Below are 20225 nucleotides of genomic sequence, written 5' to 3' on the forward strand. Positions count from 1 at the left end.
TGAAAATCCTGTGGCATTACAGAGGTAGACTTATTATTTTCCTGTATGTGGAACTTCCCTGTCTAAATCTAAATCAAAAGGTCATTTTATGTTGTTTTTCTGCTGGTCTTTATTGAGGAATACAAGGCAATTTTGCATACTTCTCATTCAAGGATCTTGGAACAGCATTGTCTGGCTGATAAAAAAGAATCCTGTGTGCTGGTGTGATGATTTCTGCACCCAGAGACTCAGCAGCTGATGCTGAAGGCACTCAGCTGATGGACCCCAGTGAAAGGTGTGAGCATCCCCTCCTCAGGCAGGCAGTGCAGTCTGGGTAATTTTTTTGTGTGTGGGAAGATCATTAAACAGGAATGTCAGGTCCACAGGGAGACCAAAATGTGACTGGCTGTGTTAGAGTGAAGATCCAGATTGATGATTATTTGCTATTGTGCTTTCTGTGAATTAATACTATTTTCTTGTTTAGAAAGCTCTCATAATTAAGAAATTCTCCTTGGCTGACAGAAAGCATTCTGCAGGCTGTCTGCTGATACCAGTTCAAGGCAGCATTGCTTGCACAGGACATGACTGCTAATAAAAAAAATAAATCAAAGGTTTGCTATTTTTAATCTTGTAAATATTAAAAAATAAACATTTTGTGTTTACCTCCCCATATCAATTGAAATGGATGCTTTTAATCTCTTCCCACTGCAAAGGAAGGGGAGGGAATGTGCATGGTGCAATGGGAAGGAACATTGCCATTTCATTTTTGATTTCCAGTTAAGGAAGTTTTTACCAGCAGGCAGGATTCACACAGAAAGTGAGGACAGAGGTTACCTCACACCCCTCCAAACAATTATTCCAGAGCAATGGATTTCTTCTTACAGGGGCTGCTGAGTCTAATTCCTGTGTGGATCTATGATTTTTTTCAACCTGGTAACTTCAACAAAACGGGGAGATGTTAAAAAACTGAGATTATTAATTCTGTCATTGCTCCCTGGAGCTGAGCACCAGACATTTTAGCAACAGCACAATATGACTTGAAGGTATAAAATGAGCTTCTACCCCAGACTTCTCATTCCCTAAACCTTATTTCTGCCAGACTGGGAATGCAGGTAGAAATGCACCCAAAGCCATGGCTGGGGAAAGAGAATCTCTGCCTGCTCATGGGGATCATATCAGTGGATCCCCATGGGCTTCACAGGGCACAGGCAGAGCCTGAGCATTTATCCAAGTGGAAATTGTCTGGCTCCGCCCAAAATGGATCCATTTTGACCCATCTAGAAATGATCAGTAACAATTTCACAGCAGTTTTGCAATGGAGGCAGCACTAATTTTATTTATTAGGTTTTTGCCTTGGCTTGAACAAAAAAGCTCCTCAGATAAATAAATAAATAAATAAATAAATAAATAAACAAATAGCTTCTTAAATGCTAAATAAAACTCCCTGTGTAAGGCCTTTCTTTTCTGTGCAAGTATAAATCCATTAATCTATTATTTTTCAGCTCGCACTTTACAGATGCAGTAATACCCAAATGTGCTGGTTCAGCACACAATAATCATTGCAGTCCTGCAAATCCCAGATTTACCTTGCTGTCAGTGCTTCCTGCAGTGCATGTAGGAAAGTATTAAATTGTAAACAAAGTGCAAGAGGAACTTTGTGGGAGAGTTTGCATAAATCCCACTAGTTTTAGTTAAAAATAAAACCCAGCCTGTCACTTCCAACTTGATGATGGCTGATTGTGCCTTTTTTAATTGTCTGCCAGTGGCTGTGATTAGCAAGCTGGCTCAGTTTAGGTCCCATGCAAAGAAACTCTGGAGGAACCAATTCAGAAGATGCTTAAATATATTCCAGAGGTGGGAAAAGCTGTCAGGAGGGACAGGGACATTCTGGGAAGCACCAGAAATAAGCTGAGTCCCCTATTATTGCACTTCTGAGCAACTTACTGAAAGGTAAAAATATTCTGTGCTTTTAGGAAGGAATATATATTATTAATTTGTTTTTTCCCCCATATTTTTATTTCTCAGACCTTACAGCCCCAGCTCTTAATTTGTTTCCCTTCCTGAAGATAGCAAAACCATAATATAGGTTTTAGTTGTAGGTTACTGTTAAAAAAAGGAGCACAGTGTGAGCAGTTATAAAAGCCTCTGATTCTCTCAACTCCTTAATTAAACTGTCAGTGATCTTTTGATATTTTGAACTTTGGGACCTCCCCTCTGACTTCTGGGTGAATATCGGATTTTTATTAGTACTCTACAAAGCTGTCTCAGCTGCCAAAAAGGTTCTATATCTGTTTCCTGTATTAAATTTCCATCAGTCATGTACCTGCAGAGCAGGGGGACTTTACCTCTCTGTGCTCTCTGAGTACATATCCCTTTGGAAGCAGTCCATTGTCCTCTTTTTTATTATGAACAGCACTCCTGTTACTTCAGGAACAGGCTCTGGCTTCTTCTGAGAGCCTTAAACACTTCACACTCCTTTAAAAATGTGAAAATGGGGACCTAAGCAACCAGCTGATGACAGCAGCAAAGAGCAGCCATTTCTAATCAGGATATTTCTAACTGATCAGATGAAATGAAGCCTTTTTATTATGATTAAATTTGCTTTTCCATTTATGCTCACTGCTTCCCTCTCAGTGCACAGACATCCACTTTTCCTTGTCCATGTTCCTGACCCTAACAGAGCATCATGTCTTCTCCATAATTAATTTCTTGTCTAACCTCACTATTTTCACCAATTCTGCCTTCCTTGACTCGATGCCACTGTAGTGAATTTCCATCTCCATCATTTGTCTGAGGTAAATCCATTTTTAAATGGGGCAGTTGTTGGTCAGAGCAGCTCAGCTATGAATGACCATCCTTCTCCCAGGCTGCATTGGCCATCCTGCCAAGGAAGGCCGCACTAGAAATGTAAATGGATGAACTGAATCATGCATGTTTTTCATGTGTGGAAAATTGTCCGTGTTCCCATTTCATGAAGGACTCAGCCAACAACCTCAAGATGTTCTACAAAAGTACATGAATAATAATTTACAAGCTCAGTGCAGCCATGCATTAATGTCCCAAACAGATGCCTGGCTGAGCCTGATGAACCATCAGCTGTAACTTTAAGCATTTGTTAGAAATTCTGTAGTATGTGTCCCATGAAGAGCTTCCTGCCAGACCAGTTGGGCTCAAATTCAGTCCAGTATGTCAGGCAGCTGCTAATGGGGGCAGTCAGGAATCTGCTAGGACAGAGACTGGGCTTGCAAAACCCCAACATCCTTCTTTAGCCTTGCTGGCCTTCTTGGGGACAAGATGCTGTGGCCCCATGGATCAGCCCTGCCCCATGTGGAACAAAGAATTACTGAATCACTGAATAGTTTGGGTCAGTTTTGGCTTTAAAGATCATTTCCACACCCCCTCCCATGAGCAGGGACACATTTCACTACATCAGGTTGCTCTGAGCCCCATCCAGTGAGGCCTTGAACACTTCCAGGGATGGAACATCCACAGCTTCTCTGGGCAACATGTGCAAATCCTCCTCAGAGGGAAGATTTCTTTCTTAAATTGAATCTAAACCTGCCCTCTGGCAGTATAAAACCATTTCCCCTTGCCCTGTTACTGCATTCCCTCATCAAAATTCCTTCTCCAGCTCTCTTGTAGCCCCTTTGGATGCTGGAATGGGCTCTCAGGTCTGTCTGCCTGGAGCCTTGTCCAGGCTGAACCAGCTCAGCTCTCTCTGCCTTTTGTCACAGGTGAGGTGCTGCAGCCTCTGAGCCCCTTCATGGTGCTGACATCCAACACAGCTGTACATTTGTCCCCCAGTGCAAGAGCCTGAATGAGAGATGCAGGACTCCAGGCAGCTCTCCAAAATGCAGTTTATTGTATCCAAGAGGTTACAGCAGTGCAGGATCATGGGTGACAGATCCTGTGCCTACAGCTGTCAGCTCCAGCTGCAGGCAGGCCTGGAGACTCTTGGTTTAGGTCACAATGCATTCTATACTTTTATTTTGGTTACAATGCATTATATACTTTGCTGAGAATCTTCATACAGTAGAACCAATCTATACCTTAACTTGTATCTATAGCCTATCATAACTACTGTAATTACCATATTCATGTCACTGTTCTCCAATCACTAAAAGTCAGTACATTACAGTTTAAGCTGGAAGTTGTTTTTCAGTCTTCTTGCAATAGAAAATTGAGACTTTTTTTTCTACTTGCAACATTTGCTGACTTGTTTGCCTGTGCTATCTTTCTGCTTGGTAAAAACATTTTCTTGTTTGAGGTGGGTTTATCCTTTTCTCTAAGTCATAAAACCCCTTCTAACTAACACACCCTTTGCCTTCTTGGTTATCCAGTAAGACTGGCTCAGCAATTCTTTTCCTCTATATCAAAACTTGCTTCCATCTCTATTCCTTCATCAGACTCTACAGGTAAAAATCTTTTGTGCTAAACATACATATCTGTGAGACTTTCTTATCAAACTTTCATCCTTCCCAACACCCCAGCATCTAAGGTGAGTGACAAACCCCACTGAGGAGAGTCAGGCTCCTGGACAAGGCTTTCCTGGGAGAAGGTGACTGAAGAGCTGCTGTCTTGTGTGGAAAGCTTGGAGTTAGCTGGATTTTTTGGACCTCAGAAAAAAAAAATCAAGAAGAAAAAGGAGAAAACCAGGGAGAGAAACTTAGCCAAAGTTTCTGAGCTCAGAAGGAGGCTCTGGGAGGCAAACACAGCATCTGAGATGGAAAATAACAGAGGTAGAGATCTGTACTTTTGTGTAGTATCTTTTTACATCCCTGCAGCAGTGTTTATCTTGCACCAGCTGGTATTTCATTAATTGTGTGTGCACAGGGAGTGGTAGAAAGCAATACAAACTGTGTGTAAACAGGGTGAAGCATGGCCAAAAATCGGCAAATACAGAATCATCAATATTATTGATTGCAAAGACCTCTTATTTGTGCAGGTACAGGGTTTCTTCTAGCCCCAGACAGGAAGAGGAGATTGACTCCAGTTTTACATGAAGTAATTTCTGATCAGTTTTAAAGCCAGGTTTTCCAGAGCATACAATAGTGAGGATTACAAACTAATTTGTTTAGGTCTGGAGCAACGAGATAAGTAAAGGCTGCAGAACCAGCAGGCTCAGCCCCTATGGAGCATCCTGTGTCGCTGCCTGAGTGCATGGATGGGAACAAAAACACTGCTGGTGAGCTTTACAGAGATCCACAGCTGGCACAGAGGCAGTGGCTGCCGTACAGATAGCAGGGAAGAAGAACCACGTGAGGAAAATGGAAGGAGCTTCCCTGAGAGTAAATAAAGTGTGAAGACCCAATAGAATGATACCCACAAGCAGGAGATGGTCAGGTTGTTCAAATCCTTCACAGCACAGCGTCAGCTCATTGCCATGAAAGCCCAGGGATTGATTTAATGCAGTCAGTGTGCAAGTGGGAAGGAAATGGCTCTTCACCACACCATCTGCTCATGCCATCCCCATAGCCCCACCAGTAACTCTCCTGTGCTGCCTCTTCCTCCTGTGGGTGCCCTTCAGAAATAAATGCAAAGCTCTGCAGAGTTCCCACTTGCCAAGTGCCTCAAGGGACATCTCCTGAGCTGGGAAAGCATGTAGTGCTCCCTTTGGGGACAGGGAGAGCATTTCATCCTCAGGGGGTGTGTGTCACAGAGGCAGCCCCGTGGTGCTGTCCAGGAGTGCTGTGCCACGGCTGTCATCAGCAGCTCCATCTCTGCACAAGTGGCTGCAGGGAGCAGCACTCTGAATTTTCACACAGGGAGCAGCACTCTGAATTTTCACATGGCTGGTGCTGTGTTTCTGTGCTGTGGGAGGGAGCTCTCTAGCTGGTGGGTAGCTTTCTTCCTGGCTTTCCCAGCTGCGGGAGATTTCCCTTTACTCTGCACCAGAAAGGAAGAGCTCTTCTCTGGTGCACAGTTAAGTATGAGGAAACATTAGCAGAATCTTTGAAATGGTGTCTTTGCTCTCTAAAAATTAATTTAATTTGATCTGGCTATAAATAGAAGGCCCCTGCTCTGCTGACAATTACAAATGCCTCTAAAAAGCTGTAATTCCTTCAGTCTCCTGAGCTAAAGCACCCTCAGTGGCAGAGCTATGCCAGACACTTAAGGCTAAAGGGAAAGTTTTAGGTGAAAGTAGCACATCCTGTTCATGGTATATTTCTTCTTGACAGCATACTCCTTAATGTTTGCATGCTTGTGTCTTGGGCCTTTTTTTTTTCTCCCCAAGTGGTTCCTCCCCACTGAAGCAGTGACTGGCATCATATTAAAGGCAATTTCAGCATGTTCCAACAGCCAGCACTCCTTAATCACACACTGCCAACCAAGAGCTCCCAACTGGGAAAAGCTTTGCTCTTGCTGGGTGAGATGTTTCACTTGAAGAATCCCTGGGATGCTTTTTAAGGTTATTCCACCAAGCTTTCTGTAGTTAAATGAAGTAGATATTAAAAGTTTAAATAACCTTTTGGCCTTCTTTTCCTATCAAATTTGGATTTCCCAATGGTTCAACTGAGTTATTTCAGATCTATTGCACAGTGGGCTGACCCTGTCTTTCAGAGGTGTTAATCTTTTCCAAGTCTTGATTTCAAATTAAAAGAATTGTCAGGTCGCCCTGCCAGTGGATTTTGTGCTGTGTCTCTCAGTTGAGAAGCAGAGATGTTGCTGAATTGTCCCAGCTCATTCTCCCTGGCAGCATCCCTGTGGCTTCCTTTGCAGGGCATCCCATGGGTAAGGTGGGCACTGGGATATGATCAGTGGTCATTTGAACTTAGGTTTCATCCAAAAGATCTGTAGGAAGGGAGTGAGCACTTGCTGAGTTTGGTTTAGACAGCTTCAGTCTTCTCTGATTTGTCAACAGGCTGTAAAGATTAACTGAGGTAGTTTTGGCATGATTGGCTGGCTGAGAGCAGAACCATGGTGCAAGCTTTGAGATTGCTAACAGAGAGGGATGAGAGCAGTTCTGAGTGCAGCCTGATCAGAGAATCACAGAATCCCAGGAAGGGACCTCAGTGGATCATCTGGTCCCATCTCCCTGCTCCAGCAGGGCCATCCCAGAGCACAGGGCACAAGATTGTGTCCAGATGGTTCTGGAATATCTCCAGTGAGGAAGACCCAACACCCTCTCTGGGCAACCTGTTCCAGTGCTCAGTCACTGCCCAGGAAAGAAGTTTTCCCTCATGTTCAGGTGGAACTCCTGTGCATCAGTTCCTGCCCATTTTCTCCTGCTTGGCACCACTGAGAAGAGCCTGGCTTCATCCTCCTGGGTCCTGCCTTTCTGCAGGGGGATGGTGCTGTGGGACAAAAGGAGTCCTGGTGCCCTTCCACCTGGTGTGACATAGACAGGCCCTCACTTTTAGCCCCAAAAGGTCAGGTCCTTGACTGGAATCTAGAAGCAAATGGGAAAGAAGCACATGACTGCCCATCCAGCAGTGTAAATCTGCTCCAGTCAGGAATACTGGAATGATTTTCAGCTAGCTTGATGTGGAGTCAGTGACTCTCTCCCCTAAGCTGGTCTCTGTTACTAGCCCTGGTTGAGGTGAGGGATATCTGACAGTAACTGAGCACCATTTTTTACCTCCCTGTTTTGTAATAGAAGCTGGAGTCTTGGCTCTTCTAGGTACAGAGGCTGCCCCTTTTCCCTTCCATTTGGGTTTTTTTAAGTTATTTCTTCATTTCTGACTTAGCACTTCCAAACAAAACTGATGGTGGGTGTTCTACCTTGCATGGCAATGGAAGTGCATTGTTCTAATTGAAGCTCCTGCTGTAAAAGCTTTTCAATAAATTAACAAAACCTTGAAAGTGATGAAGTCAACAGAGTAGCTGGTGGCACATTCCATATAAAACCAAGGTTTCTGAGAGCCAGGTGGAATGTTCTCAATGTCAGAAGCAAGGCTGATAGCTACGGGTGTTATTTTTTATTGGGCCATTGGATATGGATGGAAAAAATCAACAATCTTTCAGTTGCAAAATGCTTTTTCAGGTCTGAAGACTTCAGATTAAATTTCAGGCACTTTATAGTCTGCTACAGTAATATTTAAGTTAAAAAAGAAAGCCATAATGATTTCAATTAATTTAAATTTCCACTTAAAGCAGAGAGCAGAGAGTAGTATATTTGGGGAACAATTTGCAATTCTTTTGCTGATGTATTACTTTGTAAATGGAGAGACTCTCTTAGGCATTTAGTGAGACCATTTAGTCTTCAGGCAAAAAGCAATAAGAGGCAAAAATGCAGAGATGAAAATACAAATTCTGCAAATCCTCTGTGCCCATGTTCTGAGTGGCTTTGTGCTGGGGATGTGCAGGAACACTGCACAAACAGGGCTGGCCAGAAGCCAAACATGAGGATTTTGATATTTTTCATTGGAACAAAAGCACAACCTTTGTCACTAAATAAACAGAAATAGTTCTGCCTCCCTCCTCACCCCTCTGCCAACACAAACCTGAGCAGCAGTAATTTGTCCTGGTCTGGATTTAATTTCAGCAATTAACTGCAATTAAAGGTGAGCCTTTTCAATTATTTCAAATCCAGAACTCCACATACCAGACAGGACAGTAGTGAAAAGAAAGGTTGTTGCTATATTAATAATCTTCTTTTACTTCTAAAAAATATATTTGTGTGCTTAATCTTTTGCAGTATGGATTTTCCTGCTTTAGGGGCTTTAGGTTGGAAACCTCGGCTCCATCCCCCCAGCTTATGCACTGAGCAGCTCAGTGACCCTGGGCCAGGGATGCACGACCTCTCTGTGCCCTGTGCTGGCCTCTGGCGCCAATGGCAGCTGCGTAAATCCAAATTCCTCCAATGCAGGGAGAGGGGAGGGCTGGATTACTGCTGCATATTACTATTGGTGATTGATTTTCTGCTCCACGTTAAATCAGGCTGAAGAGCAACTTGTAAAGTCTTTTGGCACTTTCCCCCTGTTTCTGCAGTGTGCCCCAAGCTCAAACCACCCTGCTGTCATCTGCAGGCTTTGAACTGTGCTTCCCTCTCCCTGCCCAGGAGCGTGGCCCCCTTAGGAGATCCTGGAGAACTGAAGGCTGTTTTCTTCTTTTAATCATCTCTGGTAAAATGCACAGACAGTGATCTGCAGCACAGATGAGTGTGGATCAATTGGCAGTGCTGCTGACTGACATTTCATTAGGCCAGTGCCAATAGCAGATATTGATCCAGCAGCCAGTCAATTAAAGTTTGCAAGGACCCAGGCTGGCTGATGGAGTTGGGAGCTGTGCTGTGGAAGAGGAAACTGTCTGGCAGTGAGCACAGCACCCCTCAGCTGGGCTGGGAGGCTCCCAGCTCCTCCTGGGAACTCCCTCTGGCTCCTAAACCCTGGAGTACCTGATGGTGATGTGCTGGCAGGGTTGGTGGTGACAACAAGGTCATAGTGTGCCACGTGATGCCACATGTCACCATCTCCTTACATCAGTGTGGTTCTCTGAAAGTCATGAGATGGTCTGGTTGGGGTGGGTGGAGGCTGTCTTTGCTGGGATTCACTTCCCCATGCAGTGAAAGATCTTGGGTGTAATGGGCTTGGGTTTTTAGCCATCTGCAGGGCTCCTCTTTCCCCCTCTGTAAGTACCTCAGCTTCCCTACTTGCAGGAGAAAGAAACATCTGCAAAATGAAAAAAAAAAGAAATCCTGTCAAGAGAAATCTGCTTTTCCCTCTGCCTTAATGCCAGACAAAGAAATAGGAGAAATATCTCCCTTGCCCTTTGCTCTCTAATAATTGCATCCACAAGGAAGAAAAGAGAAAGGGGAAGGAGGGATGAATATGTGATACTCTGCATCAAGGGCACATCTGCAAGTAGTTTGCCCAGTCCAGATTAGACTTGTTTACATGGGAGGGTTGTCAGGGAGTGATGGAAGGTGTGACTTTAAATCCCAAAGTGGATAACCCTGACCAGCGAGAGGGAACAGGGGTCCCCACAAGACACTGCTCAGTAACAGTTACACTGCAGCACTCAGACTCAAATTGTCCTCTGCTGTTTCCCCATGTTTAACCAACTCGCTGTTGTATACAGAAAACAGATTAGACTCTGATTCAATGCATTATTTCATCTCTCCTATCCAGTTTTGTCTTTTTATTGAGTTCATTGTAGGACTTAGGGTCCTGAAAAGGAGTTAGGAGGCTGAAGCTGGGCTTCTTTGCTCCCAGCTGTGACAGGAGCCCCAGAGGAGCTGTGACCATGGTCACAATCCTTCTGAGGCCACACAGATCAATACTTCACTCTGCAACAGGCTGATCTTACAAGGCCAAGCAGCAACAGACCCTGGTTGAAACCAACCATAAATTCATAAACAAAGTAGCCTTTCTGGTTTATTGATTGAAATGATTTTGTATGTGGAAGGAGCATTTTGCTCACTTGGATAGTATTGCAGAAATAATTCTGAATCTGTCTTCTCTGCAACATGCTAAAGCATCTGCTGTTTGATTACAGCAAAGAAAACAGAAAATACTGAGTAAAAAAGCAGCAAAAATAAGCAATCAATTCCAATTCCTGTCTCATTTAAAAACAGTGGCAAAGTTCCCCACTTCCAAAGGAGCACAGTGCCCTTCTTCAGCATCCCTTTCCAAGCAGACAAACAGAGCCCAGCAGACATCAGACAACAGCTGAACCTGCAGCCACAGGAAATCCATGAGTTGTTTTCCCCTGGGATATGGAAAGGTGGAGGCATCTCTGGGCAGGAGGTGCTCAGGCCTGAGTGACTCAAAGAACAGAAGATGAAACTGAGCTGCTCTAAGACAATGCTCTTGTAGTTGGTGGAAAATTGTATAATTTTGCCAAGGGAGGAGAAGGTTTTGGCATTTCTTCTGGAAATCTGACTCCATAGCTCAGCCCACACTTGGCTGAAGGTGCAATCACACTGTCAAAGAATCCATCAGGCCAGCTGAGTGATCTGACTGATCCTTCCTTGCAGAGTAGGTGTCAGTAGGTGTCAGTGCCTTTAATCAATCTGGGATTGATGTCTCAGGGGATGAGACCAGGACTTCATGTAGCACTGTACATCCATTGTGCACTGCCCTGAACACCTCAGGGCAGCATGCCCTGGGCTTTTCATCTTGAGCTGAAACCCTGAGCACAACTATGCGCATTCTTTCTGTGCCTGTTTTGTATTTTTTTTTAAATGAACTGCCTCAGTTTTGGCAAGAGGCCAGCACAGTGACCTCTCTCTGCTGTCAGCCATGGGTTTTAGTCTCTCAGTTGTAAATAGTTAGCAGTGACAGAGGGATTTCCAGTTAATTGGGGAAATGAGGGCAGTGTTATTATCCTGTGTTACACTGGGGGAGATGGAGACATGAAGAGTGATTTGTGCAGGACTTCCCACTTGGCTGAAGGTCAGGCCAGCAGGATAATCCATCCCTGTGAATCCCAGCCTGCTGCTCTGTGAGTTCGGCCACGGTGCTCCAGGGATGTGACAAATGAGACTTGGATCTCTGCCCCCTTCTCTCCTCTTCTTCCATCCTGACATGTTTAAAATGAAACCAGGATCACTTCAGATCCATACCCAGTATGAAGAGGATGGGTCAAGCTCTCAACCACTTCCTTCTTAATATTCATGTTTTTTCACAAATGCAGATCAGCCTAATTGGCTGCCAGCGTGCACAGATGTCTCTCTGCAAGAGTACTCAGGTGCTGTGAGAATTGATTGTGAACATGAAATGGAACCAGATTAAAATTGGACCTACAGTAATCAATTTCTAAACAGTAGGACAAGCAGTAAAGAGATGATGGAATTTCTGGACTTTAAAAATCAGTTATTGACTGTTGTTGTGCTTTTCTGAAGGGTCTCTCCCTCATTACATGTCCTGATTTTTCCTTAGATGAGCAACTTGGGGGGACAAAGATCTTTATTAAGTCATCATAAAAGAATTAACCTCTTCCTTGCACATAAAATGCTACTAAATAACCCTTTAAAGGGTTTTTTCAGCATCATGGAAATAATTCTCATTTGCTTGAAGCGACATCACTTTCTTACTTGGATTGGAAATCTTCACATCTTTTGCAGGTCAATTCAATAGTTGCTGAGGAAGAATATATGTGAATACAGTTTATCCAAAGCAAAATTAAAATGTGCTTGGTAGGAAGCTTTTGCTGTAGCGTGTTACTGTGTCTGTGAAGTGAGGATCAATGGAAATTTGCAGAAAGGCTATTATTTACTGTTTCTTTCAAGCAGCTGGAAGACTAACCTGCAGAAATCTTCTTTTCCTCCAAAATCCAGCATGAAAGACTGTTTAGTGAGACATCCCTATCCTGGAGATTAACTAATTGCTCAGCAGTCAGTCATTTTCACTGCACAGCCAAGGACAGAGATTCCTTTCTCACACGCAGATGGAGCAGTGCTTTAACACAAAACAGTTCCTGGGACAGGAGGATTAAGGGGAATTTACTGGAGAGCAATTAAAAGAGTTGTTAGAGCAGTTTGTTTTTGAGGCTGAATTTCACATCAAAGTGAAGCTATCTGAGGAGTGTGCAGAGCAGAAGAACAATAAAGCCATCATTTCAAACCATCTACTCTGCATCCTTGGAGTGCAGATTAATGAAGTGAGCTAAGAGTTTATGGAGATTTGCAGGAGTGAATTAGGGGAAGCAGCCTAAAGGCTTGTGTGGGGTCATTTCCTATTAATCCATTTCTGTCTCATCTTTCATAGTTTGACTTTTTAAATTAACTTTTTAATTAATGTAAACAAAAAAGGGAGATTTTTTAATATAATGGAAGTTTTTTGGTTTTTTAAAAACATAATATCTGAAAAATAAGATTTAAAAGCATTTTGGCATTAGGTATTAGTAATATCTTGGGAGCTTTCTGAAAAAGAAAATCTGAAAAATAAGATTTAAAAGCATTTTAACATCAAGTATTAATAGTGAGTCTAGTTCTCTGGGACCTGCCTAGATTTTAAAAACATGTTCATTTTGGAGCAAGCCTTTTCACCAAGGGTTATGCATTAGGAATTCGGTTTGACTGGCCTAGTTTTCAGAATATCAGAAAAGAGGATCCCAGATATGCCTTGTTTTGACAGCTGAAGGCTCCTAGAGGGGACCAGTCCTCAAGGACTGAGGGATGCAGCATCCCAGACCCCCCTGAGCCCATCAGAGCCATGGCCTGGGAAGAGTTTGCTGGGTTTGGCAGTGCCAGGGGTGGGAGTGATCCCAGCAGGATCTGTCCTACAGCTCCTGGAGTGGGATGAGCTTTGCAGTGCACAAGGGTGGGTGTGCAGAACAGACACATCTCAGGTGGTCTCCAGTTTCCCAGGGGCTGTGGGCAGGGCATCTCCATTCCCCTGCTGGAAGGTTTTCTTGGGAAGTGTAGTGAGAATAAGGGGGAAGGGGTGAGTTTCCTTTCCCTGCTGGTGGTTTGTCACAGACATCTTTTATGGAAAATACTTTCTTTGGGATTTTTCCTCCTGAGAAGCTGAGATGCCTGAGGAACAAAATGTAAACATTGATTATCTGCTGCTGTGGAATGCAACAGGTGCATCTGTGATTGGCCCATGTTGGATGTTTGTAATTAATGGCCAATCACAGTCAGCTGGCTCGGACACAGAGCCTGAGACACAAACCTTTGTTATCATTCTCTCCTATTCTATGTTTGTAATTAATGGCCAATCACAGTCAGCTGGCTCGGACACAGAGCCTGAGACACAAACCTTTGTTATCATTCTCTCCTATTCTATTCTTAGCCAGCCTTCTGATGAAATCCTTTCTTCTATTCTTTTAGTATAGTTTTAATATAATACATATCATAAAATAATAAATCAGCCTTCTGAAACATGGAGTCAGATCCTCATCTCTTCCCTCAACCTGAGACCCCTGTGAACACTGTCTCAGTGGTTCATCCAGGAAACTGGAGACCACCTGAGATGTGTCTGTTCTGCACACCCACCCTTGTGCACTGCAAAGCTCATCCCACTCCAGGAGCTGTAGGACAGATCCTGCTGGGATCACTCCCACCCCTGGCACTGCCAAATCCAGCAAACCCCGTCCCAGGCCATGGCTCTGATGGGCTCAGGGGGTCTGGGATGCTCCATCTGATTTTCCACAAGCTCTCACTGAGAGCCACCAGTCTGGCAGGGTCTCCTGGGCAGTTGTGGCTTGTCCTCCCTCTGCAGCTTTTGGAAGAATAAAGTTTGTCTGTAAGGACTGGCTGGGCCCTGAGGCTGTGGGGAATTCATCCCAGCCAGGAATTGGCAATACCCCAACACCCTGAGGTGGAAATAAAACCAGCATCAGATGAAGGGTGCAAAACACACACACATACACAGAGAATAACTACAGGAGGCTTTTTTACACCCTCTGGACCAAACCCTGACATTTGCACTGCCAGAGGTGTGGATTTGCATCCTCCATCCCACCATCCATGGAGGCTGTCTGCTCAGAGGCGACAGGCACGGAGCTGCCTGTGCAGACACCAGAGCCAAGCAGGCAGCTCAGGGTACAGCTTGTCTGACCTGCTTTAACATCCAGCTGCAGGTGAAAGAAATGACTCACACCTTCCAAGTGCCTTTGTCTTCCTCCCTCCGCTGTGCAGGGCTCCTGGAGGGTGAGTTCACATGCAGACAGAGGCTTTGTAGGTGAGCCCTGTTCTGAGTGTCTGTGCTCTGGAAATTGGGTGTATTTTATGGGGCAGGAAATGTATTTATGTATTTATGTATTATGTATTTTCAGGAGCAGGAAATAGCACACACGTCTGTGCTGGAGTATCCTGTGTCTGTCTAAATCCTGGATCTGACATAAATCTGCCTTCCACATTAGCATGACAAAAATGTAAATTACTTTTGTACAGTGCACTCCAAGATGTGAAAATTAATAGTATTTTTTGCAGACATCTTTATGGAAATTTTATGTTGTACAGCCTTGTAGCATTATTTCCAAAGAAAATGAGATCTGTGTTATTGCAGTATTGGATATTGGTTATACCACTTAAAACTTTTAAAATCCACTTGCCAGCTTCAGCTAAGCTTGTGTAATTTCAGGCCAAGGAGGCAAGGGAAGGCAGCTCTCCTATATCCAAAAAGAAAAAAAAGCTTATATAAAAGCAAGCCAAGGCCAACACACCCTGTGAGGACACTCTAACTCCCTTTTTGAATGGGAATTAGACATTCCTGGAAGAGGTGGACCAGTCCAAATTCTTCTGGTGGGATCTGAGAGCTGGTGAAGGAGCTGCTGGGTGGGTCTCAGCCAACTGCAATCCAGCTGCCAGCTCTGCAGTGTGGTTCAAAGAAGGGTGCATTTCCCTGAAATCCTGCCTCCATCACTTGGGGAGCTCCAGCTCACTTTGCTCACCCCACTTGCTCTGTCTGCAGTGTTTTCAAGTACAGCTCTGAACCTGTGCTGTCAGGTGGGTCCAGGTTAAAAAGAGCCATCTATTTCTTGAGATTTATTAACCTGAGGAATGAATCAAGATCATCAACCATTAACTTGATTATCTTGATTCTAACCTTAATAATTCTGTGATTCTATTATTCTTATCTCACTGATCTCAGATGCCTTCTCAGAAGTTGCTGTATTAAATAGGAACAAAAATGCAGGGATCTGGACAAATACATTGGGTTGTGAACAATCAGATGCAAGGGAGATGGGGCTTCTACAAGACATCGATTCAGACAAGATAATTACCCCCAAAACAAACTTTTGAGAGATGATCAGCACTGCCATCAGCCTGGTCTGTGCTTTAATGAGAGTGACCTGTGGTTACTGAGTGGATGTGGCTGTGGAGACTGAAATGTGGTGTTTCTGCTGCAGAAATGTCCAGTGAGCTGAGTCAAACCAATTCTCCCAGGACAGGGTCTGTGACAATCTTTGCTTTTTGGTGGCTTTGTGTGGCTCTCCCTCCCTCCTCCCCTCTCTCCCTCCCAGTCAGTGCACACACTCTGCATCCATCACCATGACAACTGTGCTCCCTTTGGATCCATGGCTGTCCCTTTCTGGCCATTTCTGTGGAGAGGAGCAGGCATACCTTGGGCACCACTTACAACAGCATGGGATGTTCAGGCACAGGACAGGATGATCTCTGGTCAAACAGCTGCCACTGTTTATGAACTCACTGTAATTCTTCAAGACTTTTACCAGCTCTGTAATCCCTTCACGTACCTGCCTTGGAGTCACTTATTAAGGGATCTTTGTGCAGATCTCCTGGATGGAGCAAGGTCATGCAGGGATGATTTCCACAGTACTGCTACAAAAAAAGACAGCAGACAAGAGATGCATTTCAAAGCACCTGAAAAGGCCACAGCTTTACTCTTTAATTCAGTGTGTGTGTCTCAGCTTTGAGCTGCCTCCCTGACTCCTCGTTGCTGGTGCCCTCATCTGCACTTGGCTTTGGGGCTGGTTATACAAGCTGGCACCTCACAGGAGCTGTGACACATCCATTGCCAGGACCTGGGGGAAGGTCCCCTTTGGAGGGACAGAGTTCACACTCACATCAGTTACCTCTTGGTGTGGAAGGGAGGCTGAGGTTGAGATCAGATGGAGAATCTCAAATTGCTGTTTACTCCTCTGTGCCTGCCTCATAAATAACTTGAGTATTTCAGTCCCCATGGCTGAACGTCAGTTAAATTCTGCTTCATCTTTGCCAGCTCAGTAATTAATGTCATCTCTGTTGCCCCTTCTTCCAAAAATAAAGACACGAAGAGAAACCAGGGAACCTGGACCCCTGGGACAATATTTGTGCCACATGGAAGGGTCTTTCACAACCTGATCCATAAAGAAAATGGAGTCCTGCATTTAATGTCTGCTACATTAATGAATTTAAAACTTGGTGTGAGACAGGACTGTGGCTCTTTACTCCTTGAAATAAACTCTATACACACTTAATTCAGCTTCTTCTTTGAAGATTGTGACTGTTCCTGGGACATGCATTTGGGCAGGCCTATGTGTAGATTCTCTGAGAAGGGTCAGGGACAAATTAAATAGCTCATCCAGTTTAAGATTTCAAAATAATGCTCTTCCAATCTGCAGCAAAATGTCAGATCGCATGAGATGTTTTTCAATTCTTATTTATAAAGAAAAAAAGCTGGTTAAAGTTATTAGACATCAATAGAATTCAGTTTCCATGCAAACATTTGTAAATGTAAACACATTTTAACTATTCTGGTTTAGTTTAAACCACTGTGGAGGCAGATTAAATCCAGCCACAGGAAAAATCTCCTAATATGGAAAAAATTGGTAATGAAAAATAACTATTGCCCTGTTAGTGCTAGAATTCACATCTTGTTTTTTTTTTGTTTTTTTTTTTTTTTTCTTCAGTTCTTTGTCTGTGTAGGATCTTTCTTTTCTTTTACTTGTACATATTCTGCTGCTCTCAAGTACTCCTGACCAAAACTGGATCCTTGCTGTGCTAGGGGTGCATCTCCCTTGGCTGAGGGGAAGGAAGAGGGGGAAGTTCTCCATGGGGTGAAATGATTTCCTTGGCAGAGTAGTTCAGTGGGAGAGTAAGGACCAAGACCTCAGTCTCCATTCAAAGTGCTGTTATCCCACAGGGTGAGTTGGGATGTGAGGGTCTGCTTGGTTATGCATTTCTGAGTGAAAAAGAAAATAAAACAGCTATGAACACCTACAGGTTACATGAGAAAACCAAGGGGAGTAGGCCCAGGGCTGTGCACCAGCCCACCTTTGCTCCATTGGAAATAGGGCTCCACTGAGGTAGATCAGTCCTGAATCCTTGACTCTCAGCTAACCTCTGCATTTCTGAGTCCCTGGGCATTTTCTGCACTAATCAGCATGTGGCAGATCTGCTCCTTCAGAGGAGCTGCTCAGAACCATTCCAGGCTGGAGCATTTTCTGTCCCAAGAGAAGAAAAGGGAAATAACTCATTGAAGATCTCTGTCAGCTTGTGTCCTGCAGGAAGCTGAGAGAATATGTTTTGAGGAGGTGACAGCAGGGCTTTGGTGTGTGTCTTCACTGCATGGCCATAAAGCTTTGCCATGGGGTAAAGCTCATGGCTGTGAGTGGTCAGTGGGTCCTTGGCCTCATACAGCAGACCAGATTTGCATCCTGCATTTGATGGCGTTTTCCACCTTGGCCACCATCCCTTTCTGCTGTTCCCAAAGTGTTTGCTCTGCTCTGAGTCACAGCAGCACTCAGGCTCAGACCCCTCTGTCACTGGCCTCAACTCATCCAAATGACACCTGGCCAAGTGGTTCTGGGGCAAAAAGCTTCACAGTAATTTCCTGGACAATATATATAAGGACACACTTCAGGAGTGTGAGGTACAGGTGGTGTCAGGTTAGAGAGGTTTTGGCTTTTCTTCTGCCAAGCCCAGCAGCAGCAGTCGCTGGTAATTATACTCTGTGCAGAGAGATAACCTCTGTCTGGGGAAGGTTTGAACTGAGTCTAGAAGAGGGATAAAAGAACCAAGATTGGGCTGGGGGAGAAAGGGAGGTGAGGGTAATTTTCAGTGAAGTGCAAGCTTTGGGAGAGGAATCAAAAACTTCTGCTGTGATCTTTGTTGCTGTCATTCTGGTTATTGTAAACATGCAGGAGGATAACGTTGTCAGAATTGCGTCCTGCCTTTCCCAATGGCACATCCAGTGCCACACTGGCCAGAGAAGCACCGTGGGCCTGTGCCAGGCTGCTGGAGCTGCCTCCCTTCCAGCATCCTTCCCTTCCAGCATCCCCCACTGCCTCTGGACAGCCCAGCCAGGCATAGGCTGCCTGCAGGGAGCAGGGGGCTCAAGCTGTGAAACAGATTCATGGCCAGAAAGCAGGGGAATCATGGAAACACAGAATGGTTTGGGTTGGAAGGGACTTAAAAGATCATCCTGCCATGGGCAGGCACATCTTCCACTATCCCAGGTTGCTCCAAGCCCCATCCATCCTAGCCTGGAACACTGCCAGGGATGGGGCAGCCACAGCTGCTCTGGGCAATCTGTGCCAGGGCCTCACCACCCTCACAGTAAAGAATTTCCTCCTAGCATCCAGTCTAAACCTACTCTCATTCCCCCTTTTCCTGTCCCTACACAACCTTGTAAAGCATTGGGTAGGGGATATTTCCCCCACTGCAGATGTTTTTAGGGACTCAGCACAAGGCAGAGCAGCACAGCCAAACAGGGACACCTGGAGGGGAACCAGCCACGTCCCCTGAGACACTCCTTGGGGACACATCCTTGGGGACACATCCTTGCAGCTGGCTGCTTTCACTGCTGCATCTTCTGCCAGAGGTGCTGTGCTGCCCTCTGGGGCAAGAGAGGCACAAACTAAACATCACACACCACCCACCTTCCAAATGTGCCTTTAGAGAGCGTGGCTTCAATTAAATGTGATCACTCAATTTTGAATCAAGGGCAGTTTCTCTTACCCTTATTTACTCTTGAGAGTGGCCAGAGAGAGTGAGAGAGAGAGAGAGAAAAGCTCCATGAGGGCAGCTGCTAATGAAGGGGAGCCTCCAAATGAGGGAATGTGTCACTGCATCTAGGTCAGAGTAGTCACATTAAAGTAACTTCCATGGTTGTCCCTTGGTTTTGTTTATATTTTTTAAACTGAGCTTCTAATAAGCAAGTTAACCAAATTATTCTAAGCAGCTGTGTCTATCAGCAGCAGGCAAGGAGAGATCTACTGCATTTGAAAGCTCTCTAATGAAGCTTTGAAGTCCAGCTCATCCCAGATTCATGCAGTGAAGATCTGTACCCATCATGGCACTTCTCTGCTGACTTCTGAAGATGTGAGACTTGAAAGTAAATAGATTCTCAAATATGGATACTCAAGTTGATATTTCAAAAGCCTACAGCTGACTGACACAGGGTTTTGTTTGTGTATTTCAAGGGCTTTGTTTTCCTTTTCTTACCACACTATCCCTTCACAGTCCATATTTGTATTTAATCACAGGCTGCTTTTCACAGTGTTGTCAAACAGAGAACCAGTTTCCCAGATTCCCAGTCCCACATTCAAAAAAACTGGATGAACCTAAAAATAAAAATAAAAAAATCATATGAGTAACATGCAGAAAATCAACAAAAAGATTTTGCTCTGTAGATCCTCCCTCAGCTTGAGACTCAAATTCCTTTTTCTGCAGCAGCCTGAGAGATGCTGCTGGGTGAAATAACTCAGCATTAAATGGCATGATGAGATGGTGGATATTGCTGGGATTTAGAGCCACACACAGCCCTGTTATGCTGCTTCTCCATGATGCTTCCAGCTCACCTACACATATTAGACATACCAATTCTGCAGTAAACACTTGTAAAGTGTGTGAAGCCACACATGTGGCCCATGGGGAACGTCCAACACTCCTAAAATACCCTAACCCTAAC

General features: G+C 44.5%; 1 protein-coding gene across 1 annotated transcript in view; it reads left to right on the top strand.

The window, feature by feature from the left end:
* The window catches only part of KCNH5 (potassium voltage-gated channel subfamily H member 5), a 158139-nt gene that overhangs the window by 129563 nt on the left and 8351 nt on the right, over positions 1 to 20225 (top strand). The window lies entirely within an intron of this gene.

The sequence above is a fragment of the Melospiza georgiana genome, chromosome 6, assembly GCF_028018845.1.
Source record: "Melospiza georgiana isolate bMelGeo1 chromosome 6, bMelGeo1.pri, whole genome shotgun sequence".
NCBI lineage: Eukaryota > Metazoa > Chordata > Aves > Passeriformes > Passerellidae > Melospiza > Melospiza georgiana.